Here is an 18,276-nt window from a genome sequence, read left to right on the forward strand (position 1 = left end):
TTTTTATCATATCTTTTTCAAAATTTCATCTTTTTCAAAAATTTGATTTCAAAATATCTTATCTAACTTCTTACCTTTTTATCTTTTCAAATTTGATTTTAATATCTTTTTCAACTAACTATTTGACTTTTTGTTTGTTTCTTATCTTTTTCAAAACCACCTAACTACTTTTCCCTCTTTAATTTTCCAAAATATCTCATCTCTTTTTCAAAAATTCTTTTTAATTGTTTTAAATTTTAATTTTAATTATATCTTATCTTTAATTTTCGAAAATCATTAACTACTTTTTCAAAATTATTTTCGAATTCTCCCTCTCTTCTCTTCTATTTATTTATTTATTTACTAACACTTCTCTTCACCTCTCTTCATCTCCAATCACTGCCTCTATCCTCACCCTTGTGATTGGATTCTCCACACTTATTCCTTTCTTCTTCTACTAATAATAAGGATCCTCTTTGTCCAGATATAGAGGATTCCTCTTCCTTTTTCTTTTTCTCTTCTCTTTCATATGAGTAGGAATAAGAAAAAAGGCATCTTTGTTGAAGCTGATCCAGAACCTGAAAGGACTCTGAAAAGGAAACTAAGAGAAGCTACCTGAAAGGACTCTGAAGAGGAAACTAAGAAAAGCTAAACTACAACAATCCAGAGGCAACCTTTCTGAAATTTTTGAACAAGAGAAGGAGATGGCAGCCGAACCCAACAACAATAATGCAAGGAGGATGCTTGGTGATTTCACTAAACCAACGTCCAAGTTTGATGGAAGAAGCATCTCAATTCCTGCCATTGGAGCAAACGAATTTGAGTTGAAACCTCAATTAGTTGCTTTGATGCAACAGAACTGCAAGTTTCATGGACTTCCATATGAAGATCCTTATTAGTTTTTAACTGAGTTCTTGCAGATTTGTGAGACTGTTAAGACAAATGGAGTAGATCCTGAAGTCTACAGGCTCATGCTTTTCCCTTTTGCTGTAAGAGACAGAGCTAGAACATGGTTGGACTCACAACCTAAAGATAGCCTGGACTCCTGGGATAAGCTGGTCACGGCCTTCTTGGATAAATTCTTTCCTCCTCAAAAGTTGAGCAAGCTTAGAGTGGATGTTCAGACCTTCAAGCAAAAAGATGGTGAATCCCTCTATGAAGCTTGGGAAAGATACAAGCAGATGACCAAAAAGTGTCCTTCTGACATGTTTTCAGAATGGACCATCTTAGATATATTCTACTATGGTCTATCTGAGTTTTCCAAAATGTCATTGGATGATTCTGCAGGTGGATCCATTCACCTAAAGAAAACGCCTGCAGAAGCTCAAAACACGTCACGAACCAGAGTTGAACGCCCAAAACACGTTACAACTTGGCGTTCAACTCCAAGAAAAGCCTCAGCTCGTGGATAGATCAAGCTCAGCCCAAGCACACACCAAGTGGGCCTTGAAAGTGGATTTCTGCATCAATTACTTACTTCTGTAAACCCTAGTAGCTAGTCTAGTATAAATAGGACTTTTTACTATTATATTTTTATCCTGGATCCTGGATTGTATTTTTGATCCTGTGCTCACGTTTTGGGGGCTGGCCATTCGGCCATGCTTGAACCTTTATCACTTATGTATTTTCAACGGTGGAGTTTCTACACACCATAGATTAAGGGTGTGGAGCTCTGCTGTACCTCAAGTTTTAATGCAATTACTACTATTTTCTATCCAATTCGATTAATTCCTGTTCTAAGATATTCGTTGCACTTCAATTTTATGAATGTGATGATCCATGACACTCATCATCATTCTCACCTATGAACGCGCGTGACTGACAACCACTTCCGTTCTACCTTAGACCGGGCACATATCTCTTGGATTCCATGATCAGAATCTTCGTGGTATAAGCTAGAATTGATGGCAGCATTCATGGGAATCCGAAAAGTCTAACCTTGTCTGTGGTATTCCGAGTAGGATTCTGGGATTGAATGACTGTGACAAGCTTCAAACTCCTGAAGGCTGGGCATTAGTGACAGACGCAAAAGAATCACTGGATTCTATTCCAACCTGATTGAGAACCGACAGATGATTAGCCGTGCTATGACAGAGCATTTGGACCATTTTCACTGAGAGGATGGGATGTAGCCATTGACAACGATGATGCCCTATATACAGCTTGCCATAGAAAGGAGTGATGAAAAACTAGAAGGAAGAAGTAGGAAAGCAGAGATTCAGAAGGAACACAGCACCTCCATACACCTATCTGAAATTCCCACCATTGAATTACATGAGTAACTTTATCTTTATTTTCTGTTTATTTTATTATCTTTACTTAAACCAATAATCTCTTAATCCAGTTAAATCCGCCTGACTGGGATTTACAAGATAACCATAGCTTGCTTCATACCAACAATCTCTGTGGGATCGACCCTTACTCATGTAAGGTATTACTTGGATGACCCAGTACACTTGCTGGTTAGTTGTGCGGAGTTGTGACAAAGTGTGATTCACGTTTGAGAGCACCAAGCCTTTGGAGCCATTGTTGATGATCACAATTTCGTCCACCAATGAACAATAGATTAAAACTGAGACCAAAGATGTCTAATATAAAAGTAAAATGTCCTATTTATACTAGACTAGCTACTAGGGTTTACAGAAATAAGTCTAAGTGCAGAAATCCACTTCCGAGCCCACTTCGGTGTGTGATTGGGCTGAGCTTGAGCTTTACACGTGCAGAGACTTCTCTTGGGGTTAAACGCCAAGTTGTAACGTGTTTTTGGCTTTTAACTCTGGTTTGTGACGTGTTTCTGGCATTTTACTCGAGAATGTAGCATGGAACTGGCGTTGAATGCCAGTTTGCATCATCTAAACTCAAATAAAGTGTGGACTATTATATATGGCTCGAAAGCCCTGAATGTCTACTTTCCAACGCAGTTGAGAGCGCGCCATTTAGAGTTTTGTAGCTCTAGAAAATCTAGTTCGAGTGCAGGGAGGTCAGAATCCAACAGCATTAGTAGTCCTTTTGTCAGCCTTCTATTAGATTTTTGCTCAGGTCCCTCAATTTCAGCCAGAAAATACCTGAAATCACAAAAAAACATACAAAATCATAGTAAAGTATAGAAATGTGAATTTTGCATAAAAACTAATAAAAACATCCCTAAAAGTAGCTAGATCCTACTAAAAACTACCTAAAAATAATGCCAAAAAGCGTATAAATTATCGACTCATTACCATCCTTAAACAGATGGCGACGATCCAAACCCTAGAAGATATGTTGAGGGCTTGTGTTTTGGATCAGCCGGTGAGCTGGGATCGGTATATGCCGCTAGTGAAATTTGCGTACAATAATAGCTACCATGCGAGCATCGAAATGGCTCCGTACAAGGCTCTATATGGGAGAAAATGCCAATCTCTGCTATGCTGGTATGAAGCTGGGGAGAAAAGTCTATTGGGGCCTGAGATGATAGATGAAACTACAGAATAGGTTAAGAAAATCAGAGATAGGATGCTTACTGCTCAAAGCCGTTAGAAGAGTTATGCCGATCAGAGGCGGAAACCCTTAGAGTTTGAGGAAGGAGACTATACTTTCCTTAAGGTTACTCCAACAATAGGAGTAGGTAGAGTGATTAAGACAAAGAAACCGAATCCTCAATACATCGATCCGTTTCAGATTCTTGAAAGGGTTGAACCGGTGGCGTACCGAATGGCTCTACCGCCTCATCTTTCGAACCTGCATGACGTATTTCACATGTCACGACTTCGGAATTATACTCATGATGCTAGTCATGTGTTAAGACCAGAATCAGTCCAGTTAAAGGAAGACTTGACTCTGTCGGTGACTCCGATCAGGATTGTTGGCACGAGTATTAAGAAGTTGCGCAGAAAAGAAGTTTTATTAGTGAAAGTGGCATGGAATTAGGCCGGTATTAAGGAGCATACTTGGGAGCTTGAGTCGGAGATGTGACCAGACTACGCACACCTATTCTCAGGTAACTGAAATCAAATTTTGTGGGCAAAATTCCCAATTAGGTGGGTAGAATGTAAAAGCCAGTTAATTAATGACTAATTAACCCATAAATTAAAATATATTTTAGAAAGTGAGAAATGGAATTTTGATGATTTAATATGATAGAGAAATTTAAAACGAGAATTTTGACACCAACTTTAAAGAAATCGGCCCAAGATTGGGCCGAACGGGCCAAACTGGGCCAACCGGACCCACGTTGGGCTCAAGGGCCCAGCCAAGCCCTCATTCACTAGAGTTCAGCACACTTTCTCCCCTCACAACATGCCCACACGCTAAAATTAGAAGGGAGAAGGGGGAAGACATGAAACCCTTGTTCCAAATTAACTCAATCTTCCAATAATCATAACTTTTGATTTGGAGCTCCAATCGACGCACCATTTGTGGCCACGCGACTGCGACGTCGAGCTTTACAAAGCCCATATGGTTGTGCAAGAGGTAAGCCACGTTTCACCTCTGTTCTTGCAGCCTTGATTTTCGAATTTTTTGGGCAAAAATGTTGAAATTTTGAGCTCCTTTGTGTTAAAAAATCTAATTAACTTGAGGAGAAGGCTTGTTCTTGCCTCCTTGGTCCTTGGGCATGATAAAAGATCTAAAACCCTAGTGAAAATTCTAAATTAAAGCATTTGGGTATTGAGTTATTGCGTTTTGGGTAGTTCCCTTATATATGTATATATACTTATATGCTCGGACCGGTTATATTCGTAAACTGAGTCCTGATTCTTGATATATGTATTTTGGCACTCTCTTGTATATCTCTTCGTGTTAGCTTATTCTCTATCTATTTTGTTTACGTCATCGATCGGAGTGTTGTGCTTTTTGATTTACCGGTTTTGATTTATCACTTTTTCTTCAAAGGCTCCTAGTTATAAACATTTCTCACACTACTATATTTACTAAATTTTATTTATTACACTTTTTGGCATCATTTTCATATAGTTTTCATTATGTTTTGTTTAAGTTTTTTTTTATATTTTCATAGGTTTTAGTGCAAAATTTATATTTTTGGATTCTACTTTGAGTTTGTGTGTTTTTTGGTGATTTCAGGTATTTTCTGACTGAAATTGAGGTGCTTGAGCAAAAGTATGATTCAGGGACAGAGAAAGGACCACAGATGCTATCAATATCTGACCTCCATACACTCGAAGGAGCATTTCTAGAGCTACAAAAGTCCAAATGGCGTGCTCTCAATGGCTATGGAAAGCTAACATCCAAGGCTTTTCAAAAATATATAATAGTCCATACTTTGCTTTGGAAATGAAGGCCCAAACCTGGCATTCAACACCAACCACCAGCCCCATTCCTGGTGTCTAATATCCAAAGGGGAGTAGCTGGCGTCCAAATGCCCAAAAGGGAGTCCAAGGTTTGCGTTCAACACCCAAGAGGTGTACTAGCTCGTGGATTTTATTCAAGCTCAGCCCAAACACTCACCAACTGTGCCTAGAAAGTAGATTTTTGCACTATAGGACTTGCTTATCTTATTTTCTATAATTCTTAGTTATTATATTAGTATATATAGAACAAGGATCACCCTTATTCAAGACCTGATGCCATATTTTTGAAATACATTGCTTCTTTATACATTATGAGTCACTAACCTCCTAAGGTTAAAGTTAGGAGCTCATCTCATTCTTATGAATTAATAATATCTCTATTCCACTTCAATCTATGCTTGATTCTATTTTAAGATGTATCTTTGGTCTTCATCCTAATGGATTGGGAGCGTAACTTGACCTTCAACCCAATTCCATATGGGTTCTTGCGAGTCCTTGACGGGATAGTATTGAACCACAAGCTTGATTATACATCTCTTAGATGGCTAATCCACGGCTTCATTGGGGACTTCTCGAGACATCAGTTCAGCCAAGCTACGGGGTGATTAGGGCCTTTGTGGTATAGGCTAGAACCAAAGAAGCAGCACTCTATGATCCAGAAGATTCGACCTTGTCTGTGGCATTTTGAGTAGAATCACCAAGGGAATGGACTGCTAGAGCTTCACCCTCGTTCAGATTGGATGACCGCTGACCCGGCGTTTGATCTAAAGCAGAGGAGATTAATGACCGCTGACCCAGCATTAATTATATACAGCCTGCCATGGAATGAATCAATAAGAAGTTGGAGTAGATGGTGAGAAAATTTGATTCCAAAAGGAAGAGGCATCTCCGAAGCATCAACCGTTCTCATACCATTGATTTCACACCTATTTAATAACGTTTTATTTATTTATCTGTTTTATGCGTTTTCTCGTGACAACTATATTTTCTATCTGCCTGACTAAGATCTGCAAGGTAAGCACTGCTTTCTCAAACCAACAATCTCCGTGGGATAAAACCTCACCCACCTGGGGTATTACTTGGATGACCCGGTATACTTGCCGGTCTATCTGTGCGAATACCGCGGAGTCACTTTTGTGCACCAAATATTAAACTGCATTAATAGAAATTCAAATTAACAAAAGTGTTCATAAACATAAAAGTGGCAAAATTGATAAAATAACAAAAGAAATAAAGAGGATCAAGACAACAGAGCATGAAAACATAAATGAAACTATACTAGAACAAGAATTAAAGAATAAAATTAAAGAGAAATTAACTAAGAAAACCTAAATTATAGAGAGAAGGGACAACTTCTCTCTCTAGAAAGCTACATAAAACATGATAAAACCTAAAACCTAATTCCTCCCCCCTCATTCTTCTTTACTTTGGCTTGAAATAGCTTCAGAAATGAGTTGGACTGGGGTTTGGAGTCCCAGAATTCGCTCCTAGCGAATTGCAATTAATGAGCTCACGTGATAATGGTCACGCGTACGCGTGACCTAACGAAGTTCACCCTCTCACGTACGCGTAGGTCACGCGTGCACGTCGCCATGGGTTCACACCTGTGCGTATGCACACATCACTGTGCGTATGCACAGCTGCTAAAACTTCCAAACTCCATTTCTTAATGGTTTCTTCTCTTTTGCATGCTCTTTTCTCACTTCTTCAACCCATACTTGCCTTAGAAACCTGAAATCACTTAGCAAACACATCAAGGCATTAAATGGGATTAAAGTGAATAAAATTTAGCAATTGTTAGGCCTAAAAAGCATGTTTTTACTTTCAAGCACAATTTAGGAAGAAATCATGAAATTATGCTATTTCAATATATAAATGCACGAAAAGTTGATGAAATCCATCCAAATAAAGCAAATAAATATCAGAAAATGTGGATTCATCATGTCCCCACACTTAAACAATAGCATGTCCTCATGCTATATCAAAGAAAGATAAGAAGGGGAATTACATTTATTCAAAGCAAGGAAACTACCTATATGCAATCTAATAAAAAGGATGCAACTACTTAGTCAAAGTAAATTAGTTTCCAAGAATACATATATAAACATAAGGGCTAAGGTAAAAATGATAAACTCAAATCCACAACTGAGTTAAATTCTAGAAAAGAATTTATAAACTTGCAAGATAAGAATTAAGCATAGGTGAAAAGATGTAATTGAGCAATCGAACCCTCACCGAATGTGTATCCGCTCTAATCGCTCAAGTGTATAGGGTTGATCCTCTCAATTCTCCTCTAATCATGCTTTCTAAGATTTGTTTTTTATCTAACAATCAACAATCATTTAATGTATCCATACAAATATCACGAGGACTTTTCATGGTTGTATTGCGGCTAGGGTCAAGGTAAGGATGCATATGGTCAAGTGAGCTTGAAATTTGAATCTTTGACTAACTTATGCTCTCACCTATCCTACAACCTATACAATTCAAATGCAAACCTAACTACCAATTATTCACTTTTTCACATACTCAAGCATTCTCTTTTCAATTCACATCCCATATGCATTTTTTTATTTTTCGAACTTTGGGGTATTTTGTCCCCTTTTTATTTTTTCTTTTTCTTTTTCTTTTCTTTTTCTTTTTTTCTTTTCTTCTTTTTTTTTTTCAATACAAAATATATATACAAAAGACTAATGCATATGGTTTAAGTATTGAATGCATGAATATGTACCCAATTCCCAAGATCTTCAACAAAAGTACAAAAATCCACTTTTACCTCAACTAAAGTTCCCAACTTTCCCACACTTAGATGATACACACTCTCACTAGCCTAAGCTAATCAAGGATCCAAAATAGGAACATTCATTATTTTTCACTTAGGGGTAGTGATATGTTAAAATTAAGAACAAAAGGGGATTAAAATAGGCTCAAAATTGGCTAACAAAGGAAGATAAAATGGTAGGCTATTTGGGTAAGTGAGCTTAATGAAATGATGGCCTCAATCATATAAATGCATATAAACATCAAATAATAGACATAAAGAATCAAACAAATCAAAGATTGCAATCATAAAAAGAGAATAACACACACAAGAATGAAAATAGTGGTTAATATGATGTAACCACACAATTAGGCTCAAAACTCACATGCTTATGTGTTCTTAGCTCAAAAACATGTTCTACAATGTATTTTCAAGCAAGTTTCAATGAAATTTTATCACTCAAATCAATTGGGATGTCAATGCCCTATCAAGAATTTTTTCGGAAAATTTTATTACTTTAACTAAGCTTATTATATATATGAACGAAGATGCAATAAACTAAGAAAAAATACAATTAAAGCTCTAAAATATATACAAACTAAGAAAAATAAAATGTGCAAGTGTTTGGGATTAGAATTTATCACCCACGATTGCCGATCGGTGATGACCTCCCTACACTTAAAGGTTTGCACGGTCTTCCATGCATTCAAAGGTGAGCAAGGGGGTACGGTGACTTCACGAGTTGCCACCTTCAGCTGGTGGATCAACCAACTACTGTGTGCTCTTTGTCTCGCTTCCCTTGTTGCTAATGGTGCCTCATCCATGAAAAATAGAAAATAGGACAGTAAGATGAGTGGATGCAAAAGCAAGGGATCATAGATCGTTGGAATGAGGTAATATTCACTAAAATGAGTGAGTGAGTTAGTTTGTGACATGAAGAAAACAAGTGTGTAAATTCTAAATTGTGCACGATTTAGAACACACACTAGTGTAGAAAGCTGTCACATTTACACAAAAGAAGCATGCACTTTACTCATTCTAGTATGCTTGAGATACCTTAAAAAGAAAACTTGTAGGTTAAGATAAACAGATAAGTACTCTAGGAGCATAAAAGCATTCAAGCAATAATCAAGCAATTGTGAATTGTATAATGAAGGAAAGTTTGTTTGTAACACCTTATTGACATGAAGTGGAAAACATGGCAAGTATAGTCCACAGAGCTTAAAAAACTCAAAAAAATGTCACTAGGTGAGCTTACAATCCATTTTCACAATTTTTTAATTTCAATGCATCAACTAGGTGACTTAAATAAAAATCAATCATAGCAAGCATCATCTAACCAAAAAAATGCATCAACTAAAAAAAAATTGCCTAATGATAGATAATGAAATCAAATTACATGGTAGCTACAACATGCAATTTGAAAATTCAAAGACATCCTCAAAGGCAATGTTATGAGTACTTGGTATGCACAAATATTCAACATTCAAAATTCAATACCAAGTGACAAAGTATAACCTCAATAAAGGAGTCCAACAATGAATAATAATAAAAAATCAGCAGCAATATCTTAACACAATCATCAAATCAAAGCAATAATCCAACACTAAGCACAAAAATAGAAAATTAGACAAACTAACTAACGAAATACTAACTAACTAACTAAATAACTAACTAACTAGCCAAAGGAGGGGAAGAAGATAGGAAAAGAGAGAAGAAAGGAAGAAATTGAGAGAAAAGAAGAAAAGAAGACTATGTGAAAAAGGGGAGGGGATCATGCGTACAAGTGGAGCACGCATAAGCGTGATTGGGACAATGGGGGGTGACACGTATGCGTCTGGCAGGCATACGTGTGAGCGGGAGAAAATGGAACACGACACGTACGCGTGATCGGCAAGTTTTGAAAAAAAGTGTGTATGCACTTATGTGTACGAACGCTCTGGGCAGGGGTATGATATGAAGGTGTGCCTTTGCACAGCCTTGTGCGTACGCACAAAAGACAATTTTTTTTGGAAATATGAAACGTCAAAATTTAACATCTGTGCGTATGCACACAGGTCCGTGTGTACGCACAAGAGGCAAAAAGAGGGGGTGTGAATGCATAAGGGAGTGTGAGTGCTCCCAATCAAAGGGGTGTTAATGAGTGTGTGTACGTACAAGGCTGTGCGTACGCACATAATGCATATTTTGGGGGTGTGTGCGTACACACAAGTGTGTCTGCACGCATATGTGCTGTTTTTCCAAAAAAAAAAATTCTTCAACTCTAAGGTACCAAACTTGAGCTCACAAAGGGTTTCAACCCCAAAACACCCAACATTGCACAACCACATGAACCAAACTAAAATTTAACCTAATTAAGCTGGAAATTAAACTAAACCAAAACTATCTACAAGAAACAAAAATGCAATGAATTTAAACTACACACAAAGAGAGATTAGGAAGATGTTACCATGGTGGGGTGTCTCCCACCTAACACTTTTATTTATTGTCCTTAAGTTGGAAAATTGAATGAAGCTTTTGCTATGGTGGCTTGTGCTTGAATTCCCACCAATGCATGCATCTCCAATGTCCTCCGGAATCCCAAATCTTGTACACCCGATCTTCTTGTTGGCTCGTGTGATTCCATCCAGGTGGCAAGCATTTAGAACTCTCACTTAAGCATCCAAACAATCCATCCAATTGAGAATTACACCAACCATTGAAACCAAGCTTTAAAGATTCAACCTCAATGAACCTAGGATCATGTTTCCAACCATTACCAAACTTTCTCTCACTTTCCAATCCACACAAATATCTACGTTGACTATCATTTTTAATCAAACCATATTCAAATGGGATAATGAAGCTCAAAGTTAAGGATGTTACCCACTTAAATAAAGGAGGTGATAGTGCTTCTTGTATGATGTCCACCTCTTGACAAGCTTTCTCAAGCTTTTTTCCTCAACCACTTCTAATTCCTTGGTTTCAACCCCTTCCACTTGTAACTCATGGTTCAATTCATCTTCTTTCCCTTGTGGTTCCAAGCTCTCCTTCTCTCCACATGCTTCAATTGGAGTTGGTTCTTCACTTTCATTCATGGAGGTGCTTGAATTGTTAAAAGAGTGTAGTGAGGCTAAGTGGGATAGGGCTTTGGCTAAGGTGGCCATGATGTTTTCTTGCCTCTTTTGATACTCTTCTTGCTCTTGAAGGAATAATTAAAATGCTTCTTTCTTTGAAGGTTGTGGGCAAAAAGGAGGTTCATAATATGGGAGGTCTTCATATGTAGAAGGTGGTTGGTATTGGTAAGATTGTTGAGGTGGTGTGGGGTATTGGTATTGGAATTGTGGTAGTTCTAAGTGTGGTTCAATAGGTTGTTTATGAGGTACATAAGGTTGATAGTATGGTGGGTATAGGGTAGCTCATGTGGAGGTGTTTGGTGATAGTATGATGTAGCTTGTGAGTAAGATTGATCATAATGTTGAGAGTTTGATTGGTATTGGTATGCATCAAGAGGTGGATAGTAGCTATAAGGATATGGGGGAGGTTCTTGCCAAGAGGGTTGCCTAGAATCATATGGCTCCTCACTCAATTGATCCCACAATTCATGATGCATTCCATCATTTAGGTTCTCACTTCCTACAACATCATAACAATCAAACTCCAAGCCAAAAGGATGAGAATTCATAGAGAAAAGAGGAATTAAAAACAAAAGCTAATAAGAGAAACTAAAACAAACTCCTAACAACTAATGAAATCAAGCAAACAACCAAAAAGAAGCAAGATATTTACATATTAACATATTTACTGTAGCCAACAACAGAACCACCATTGCAACTCCCTGGCAACGGCACCAAAAACTTGATGTGAGAATTAGTGTTGATCTAAAATTTCACAAAATAGAATCTAGTGGCAAGTATAGTTTAAACCAACAATTAACTCTCATTTAAAGTTTAAATCAAAGATGTCACAACTCAAAACAAATATAAACCGAGAGTTTTAATGCCCGGGTCGTCTTCCCTAGGAGTTGCAATGAAATGATCAATTATTGGCTATAAGGGAATGGGGTTTGATTGCAAGAGGCAAGAAATGTAAATAACAAGAAATTAAAGAAGCATGCAATAACAAAATATCAAAGGCAATTTAACTCAAGGCAATAAAGCAAAATAAAGGAAAATTCAAATGCTAAATAACCTCTTGGCAAGGAGTGAGAGTTAAGGTTACCTATCCTAGCCATTGACCACAAACATATGATGATTATGCAGAGTTAATCCTACTTAGCCAACCCTAACATTGAAGATAAGTCAAATATGCATAATTAATCTCAATCCATAAGTCCTAGTCAACTCACTAATTAACTTAGTGAAAGACTAGCGTCAATAGAAACCAAATTAACTAACTACCCTAATATATCAATCAAGAATGGACATCAATGACTCAAGGTCACCAAAGTCCTCAATTCCAAGCCAATAGTGTGGAAAACTACACTAAAACTAAGCCAAGCATTTTATCAAACACTTGGTATGCATGAAAAGAAAATCACATTAAATTGCAATAATAATAAATTTTAAAGCTACCAAAAATAAGAAATAATAATAATAACTCAATTAAATAACAATAAACAAAGAAACATTAAATTGCATTAATAGAAATTCAAATTAACAAAAGTGTTCATAAACATAAAAGTGCAAAATTGATAAAAATAACAAAAGAAATTAAATGAAGAGGATCAAGACAAGAGAGCATGAAAACATAAATGAAACTATACTAGAAATTAAAGACTAAAATTAAAGAGAAATTAACTAAGAAAACCTAAATTCTGGAGAGAAGGGGGAGCGTCTCTCTCTAGAAAACTACCTTAAACATGATAAAAACCTAAAATCTAATTGCTCCCCCACCCTTCAGTCTTCTTCACTTTGGCTTGAAATAGCTTCAGAAATGAGTTGGACTGGATTTTGGAGGCCCAAACTTCGCTCCCAGCAAATTGCAATTAATGAGCTCACATGATAAGGGTCACGCGTACACGTGACCTGATGAAATTCACCCCCACACGTACGTGTGGGTCATGCGTGCGCGTCACCGTGAGCTCACACTTGTGTGTACGCACGGCTGTTGAAACTTCCAAATTCCATTTCTTCATGGTTTCTTCTCTTTTGCATGCTCTTTTCTCACTTTTTCAACCCATACTTGCCTTGGAAACCTGAAATCACTTAGCAAACACATCAAGGCATCAAATGGGATTAAAGTGAATAAAATTTAGCAATTATTAGGCCTAAAAAGTATGTTTTTACTTTCAAGCACAATTTAGGAAGAAATCATGAAACTATGCTATTTCAATAGATAAATGCAAGAAAAGTTGATGAAATCCACCCAAATAGAGCAAATAAATATTATGAAATGTGGATTCATCAGAGGCACAGGAACTCATTTACATGGTTGCAAACAACTAATTCATGTACACTTCTGAGAAAAACCCTGTGAACAATGGGTTGGCTCAGAAGAGATGAGTCCTGTAGGTTGACACTCTGAATGCCATATTGGCTCAGAAAAAGATCCTGACCCAACAGGTCAATATGATATCTCAGCACCTAACTAGATTTCAAGCTGCAGCTGGCAGCACTCAAGAATCCTCCTATGAAGGAGATGCCTATGAGGAAGTTAACTATAAGGGAAATTCTTCAGGGAATCCCAACAATGAGCTTTATGGAAACACCTACAACTCATCATGGAAGAATCATCCCAACTTTTCATAGAGGGATCAATAGAAGCCTCAGCAAGGCTTCAACAACAATCAAAGTGGAAGAAACTAGAATAGGTTCAATAACAGACCATTCCCACCTTCTCAGCAACAGATGGAAACTTCTAAGCAGAGTCTCTCTGACTTAACCACCATAGTCTCTGATCTCTCTAAGACCACTTACAGTTTCATGACAGAGACTAGGTCCTCTATCAAGAATCTGAAGGTACAGATTGGTCAGCTGAGCAAGAAGATCCCTCCCCTCTAGCACTCTTCCAAGAAATACTGAAGTAAACCAAAGAGAAGAGTGCAAGGCCCTCACTATAGAAGCTGAGGCCAAATTTGAAGAGGAGCTTCTGTAATTGAACGCTAGCAAGGGAGTAGCTGGGCATTCAACGACCAAGGAGGAGCAAGTTGTGGCGTTAAACGCCACAATGGGGGAGGATGGGCGTTCAACGCCCACTAAAGACCCTCCTATTGAAGAGCTAAGGGAAATCAGAGCTCATCAAAACACCATAGAAGTCCCCTTGAATGCCGTGTTGCAGGTTATGAAGTTTGAAGAATACCTCTCCTCTGATGAGGAAGAGAAAACAAGGGTATAGCAAATTGCTCGGTACTTGGGAAACCTCATGAAGCTGCATGGCAAATTCTGTGGAACAAAGGCATTAGAGGAGGAACCTCCAGTATTTACCCAAGAGTGCAGTGTCCTGGTTCAAAAGAAGCTGCCTCGGAAGAGGCCAGAACCAGAAGTTTCCTAATGCACCATAGGGACAATAATCTTTAAGAAGGCTTTGTGTGATCTTGGGTCAAGCATCAACCTCATGCATCTCTCTGTAATGTGAAGGATCGAAATTCTAGAGGTACAAGCTGCCAAGATTTCCTTATACATGGCAGACAGAACCCTAAAAGAGGCGTATGGCATGGTAGAGGATGTCCTAGTGAAGGTTGAAAACCTTTACGTCCCTGCGGACTTTATAATCCTAGACACTGAGAGGGCAAGGATGAGTCTATCATCCTTGGAAGGCCTTTTCTAACCACTGCCAAAGCCACAATTGATGTGGAAAAGGGAGAGTTAGTTCTATAGTTGTTTGAGGATTGCATCTTGTTCAAGATGTCCAAACCTAACTCCCCCTCTGACAAAAGCGGTACCACTGTGCAGCACATAATGTTTGAACCGTCTCTCTTTGTGCAGAGCTATACAGAGCCCCTAGACACTAACCTTAAGTTTGGTTTTGGGCAATCGTCATCAAGCATTGAGAAGGCAGGCACCAAAGCGAAGGTACCTAAGGGTTGGAGGGACAAGAAGATCCCTACTGAAGGCCTCTCACCTGGCATGAGAGTTGTCTTCATGGATAACCCAGTCATTCCACACACTGTGAATAGAATCCTGTCTTTAGAGCATGTGGAGATCATTCACGAGAGCATAGGGAAGAAGTTCATCGTAAGGGGCGAAGTTCTAAGGCCCTATCTATCTCCATAAAGGAGTTGTCCGTCAAGCTAGTGACGGTAAAGAAGCACTTGTTGGGAGGCAACCCAACCATGATTAGAGTATTTCTATTTTTCCTTAAGTTTATTTCGGTTTGAGTATATTAATAAGTTATTTTCATAGTTGTTTCCTTTGCTTTTTAATGTTTGTAATCATGTATAGTACTTAGAATAGAGACAAGTACTATGGAAGATGACGAGCAGAACACCCTGGAAAGACCCCTAGCTGGCATTGAACGCCACCCAGGGGGCATCATGGGCATCCAACACCCTACAAGGGGCAGAGACTTGGCATTGAACGCTACCCTGGAGGTAGCAAGGGCATTTAACGCCAAAAAGGGAGAAAAGACCTGGCGTTAAACGCCAGGAAGGGAGTCCCTGGGCATTCAAACTCCCCATGGGGAGCAAAAGCTGGCGTTGAACGCCAACCAAGGAGCAAGGCTAGGCGTTCAACGCCCACAAGAGGGCAGGAAATTCGAATTCCTTAGCCTCTCGGGACTAGTGGGCCCCACAGAATCTCTACCTACCCTACCTACCCCACTCTCTCTCACCTCTCTATACCTTGAACCCATACCCCACTTTCTCTCTTCCCAATACACACACTTCCCTAAACCCATCATAACTCCCACCAACCCCTACCCAATTCAAATTTCAACCTTTCCCACCCATTTCTTCCCTCCTCCAAAGCCGAACCCCAACCCACCCTCCCCTATAAATACCCTCTCATTCACCCCTTCATAAACACACAACCATGTGCCTCTCATCTCTCTCACACTCTAAATACTACACTACATTCTTCTTCCCCTTCCCACAAATAAGGACGAAGCTTCTTCCCCCTCTCTTCACCATCTATTTCTTCCTTCGTCTACTATTCTCTTCTTCTTTTGTTATTTTTCTCGAGGACGAGCAAGGTTCTTAAGTTTGGTGTTGGAAAAGCTCTGGTTTTTTTTCTTTCAATTCACACTTATGGCTTCTAAAGTTAAAGAATCCTCTAGAAAGAGGAAAGGAAAAGTCATTGCTTCCACCTCCGAACCTTAGGAAATGAAGAGATTCCTTACCACAGCTCATCAATATCACTTCTATAAAGTAGTGGAAAAGAAAAGGGTGATCCCCGTAGTCTTCTTTAGACTAAAAAAAGACTAGTACCTGGAAATCCAACAAGAAATCTGCAAAAGAGATTGGGAAGTCCTAACAAATCCTATCCCGAAAGTTGAAATTTTAATGGTGCAGGAGTTTTGCACCAATGCTTGGGTCACCAAAAAGCATGATACTAGTGTGAACCCACAACCCAAAAATTGGCGCACCATGGTCCGAGAGCGATTCCTGGATTTCAGCCCAAAAAGTGTAAGGTTGGCGCTCCATTTACCACAAATGCTAGGAGACTCACACTCTTACACTAAAAGAGTCAATTCCGATCAAAGGTTGGATCAAGTCCTTTTAGACATCTGTATGGAAGGAGCTCAGTGGAGAAGGGATGCTCAAGGCAAGCCTTCCCAACTAAGAAGGCTTGACCTCAAGTCCGTGGCAAGAAGATGGTTAGAATTTATCCAACGCTCTATCATCCCTACTAGTAACCATTCTGAGGTTACCATAGACCGAGCAATAATTATTCACTACTTATACTTGGGAATGAGGTGGAGGTACACGATGTGATACCTCAAGAGCTGTACAAGGTGGCAGAAAAACCCTCCACCCAAGCGAGGCTAGCATTCCCACATCTCATCTGTCACCTATGCAATTCAACTGGAATTGTCATAGAAGAAGACACCCCTATAGAGAAGGAAAAGCCCATCACGAAAAGAAGGATGGAGCATGTTAGAGAGCCTGCGCACACACCACAACAAGAGCATGTGCAGCCGCCTTAACAAGAAATCCCTGAGATGCTTCAAGGGATGTATTTTCCTCTCCAAAATTATTGGGACCAACTAAATACCTCTCTAGGAGAATTGAGCTCCAACGTGGATCAGCTGAGGTTGGAACACCAAGAGTAATCCACCATCCTTCATGAAATAAGAGAATATCAAAGAGCCTTGAGGGAAGAACAACTAAGACAAGGGCAAGACATAGAGGAGCTTAAATGCTCCATTGGATCCACTAGAGGTAGCAGTAGCTGCCGTCACTAAGGTGGTCACGTTCCATTACCCCGTGCTTATGTTATTTTTATGTATTTTTCTGTTTTCCATTGTATTTCATTATCTGTTTCCTGTTTCTAGTGCATGATCATCTTTTTGCTTTGTCTTAAGCTATGAAATATTCCATACATCTCTCACCGTGCTTAAAGAAAAATCTATTTGAAAAAGAGAAAAGTAAGATGCATGAATTTTAAGTTTATCGTGAATCATTCTAATTGTTTTGATGTGGTGGCCTTGCTTTTACTTTCCGAATGCATGAGTTAACAGTGCATATTTGATATTGGAGTAAAGTGTGTTGGTTCTTGAAAGAATGATGAAGAAGGAGAAGTATTATTGGTGATCTGAAAAATTCAAAAAAAAATATTCTTGAAGCAAGAAAAGCAGAAAATGAAAAAAAAGCTCTTAAAACCAAAAGGCAAGAGCAGGGATCCAAGATTGTGAGCATCAATGGTTAGGAGGGTCTAAAGAAACAAAATCTTGGACTAAAAAGTTCAAATGACCTGCTTTTCCTAACTAAATGCTTGTGGTGTGAAGGTGTCAAGTGAAAAGCTTCAAAGGAAAGTGAGATGCCAAAACTGTTCAGAAGTAACATAGCTACTAGTCCCGCTCATCAATTAGAACTGAGCTTCATTGAAAACACTGAGATTTATTGTCTCCTTCTCTTCTTTTTAATCCTACTATGTTTTTGGTTGCTTGTGGACAAGCAACAGTTTAAGTTTGGTGTTCTGATGAGCAGATATTTTATACACTTTTTAGTACTATTTTCTTAGTGTTTTTTATTATATTTTGCTAAGTTTTATCAAGTTTTAGTAGGTTTTAGTACAAAAATCACTTTTTGGATGCTACTTTGAGTTTTTTTTCCTATGTTTTTAGGTTTTTTTTGGTGATTCTGGCAAGTTTTGAAAAAGTCTGATTCAGAGA

General features: G+C 38.5%; 1 non-coding gene across 1 annotated transcript; it reads right to left on the reverse strand.

The window, feature by feature from the left end:
- Positions 1 to 1,082: 1,082 nt before the first annotated feature.
- On the reverse strand, positions 1,083 to 1,186 carry LOC127748206 (small nucleolar RNA R71). Its single transcript, XR_008010148.1, has one exon. It is a non-coding gene; the product is annotated as a small nucleolar RNA R71 (small nucleolar RNA).
- Positions 1,187 to 18,276: the final 17,090 nt, after the last annotated feature.

Source organism: Arachis duranensis, chromosome 5 (genome assembly GCF_000817695.3).
Source record: "Arachis duranensis cultivar V14167 chromosome 5, aradu.V14167.gnm2.J7QH, whole genome shotgun sequence".
In the NCBI taxonomy this organism is placed as follows: Eukaryota; Viridiplantae; Streptophyta; class Magnoliopsida; order Fabales; family Fabaceae; genus Arachis; species Arachis duranensis.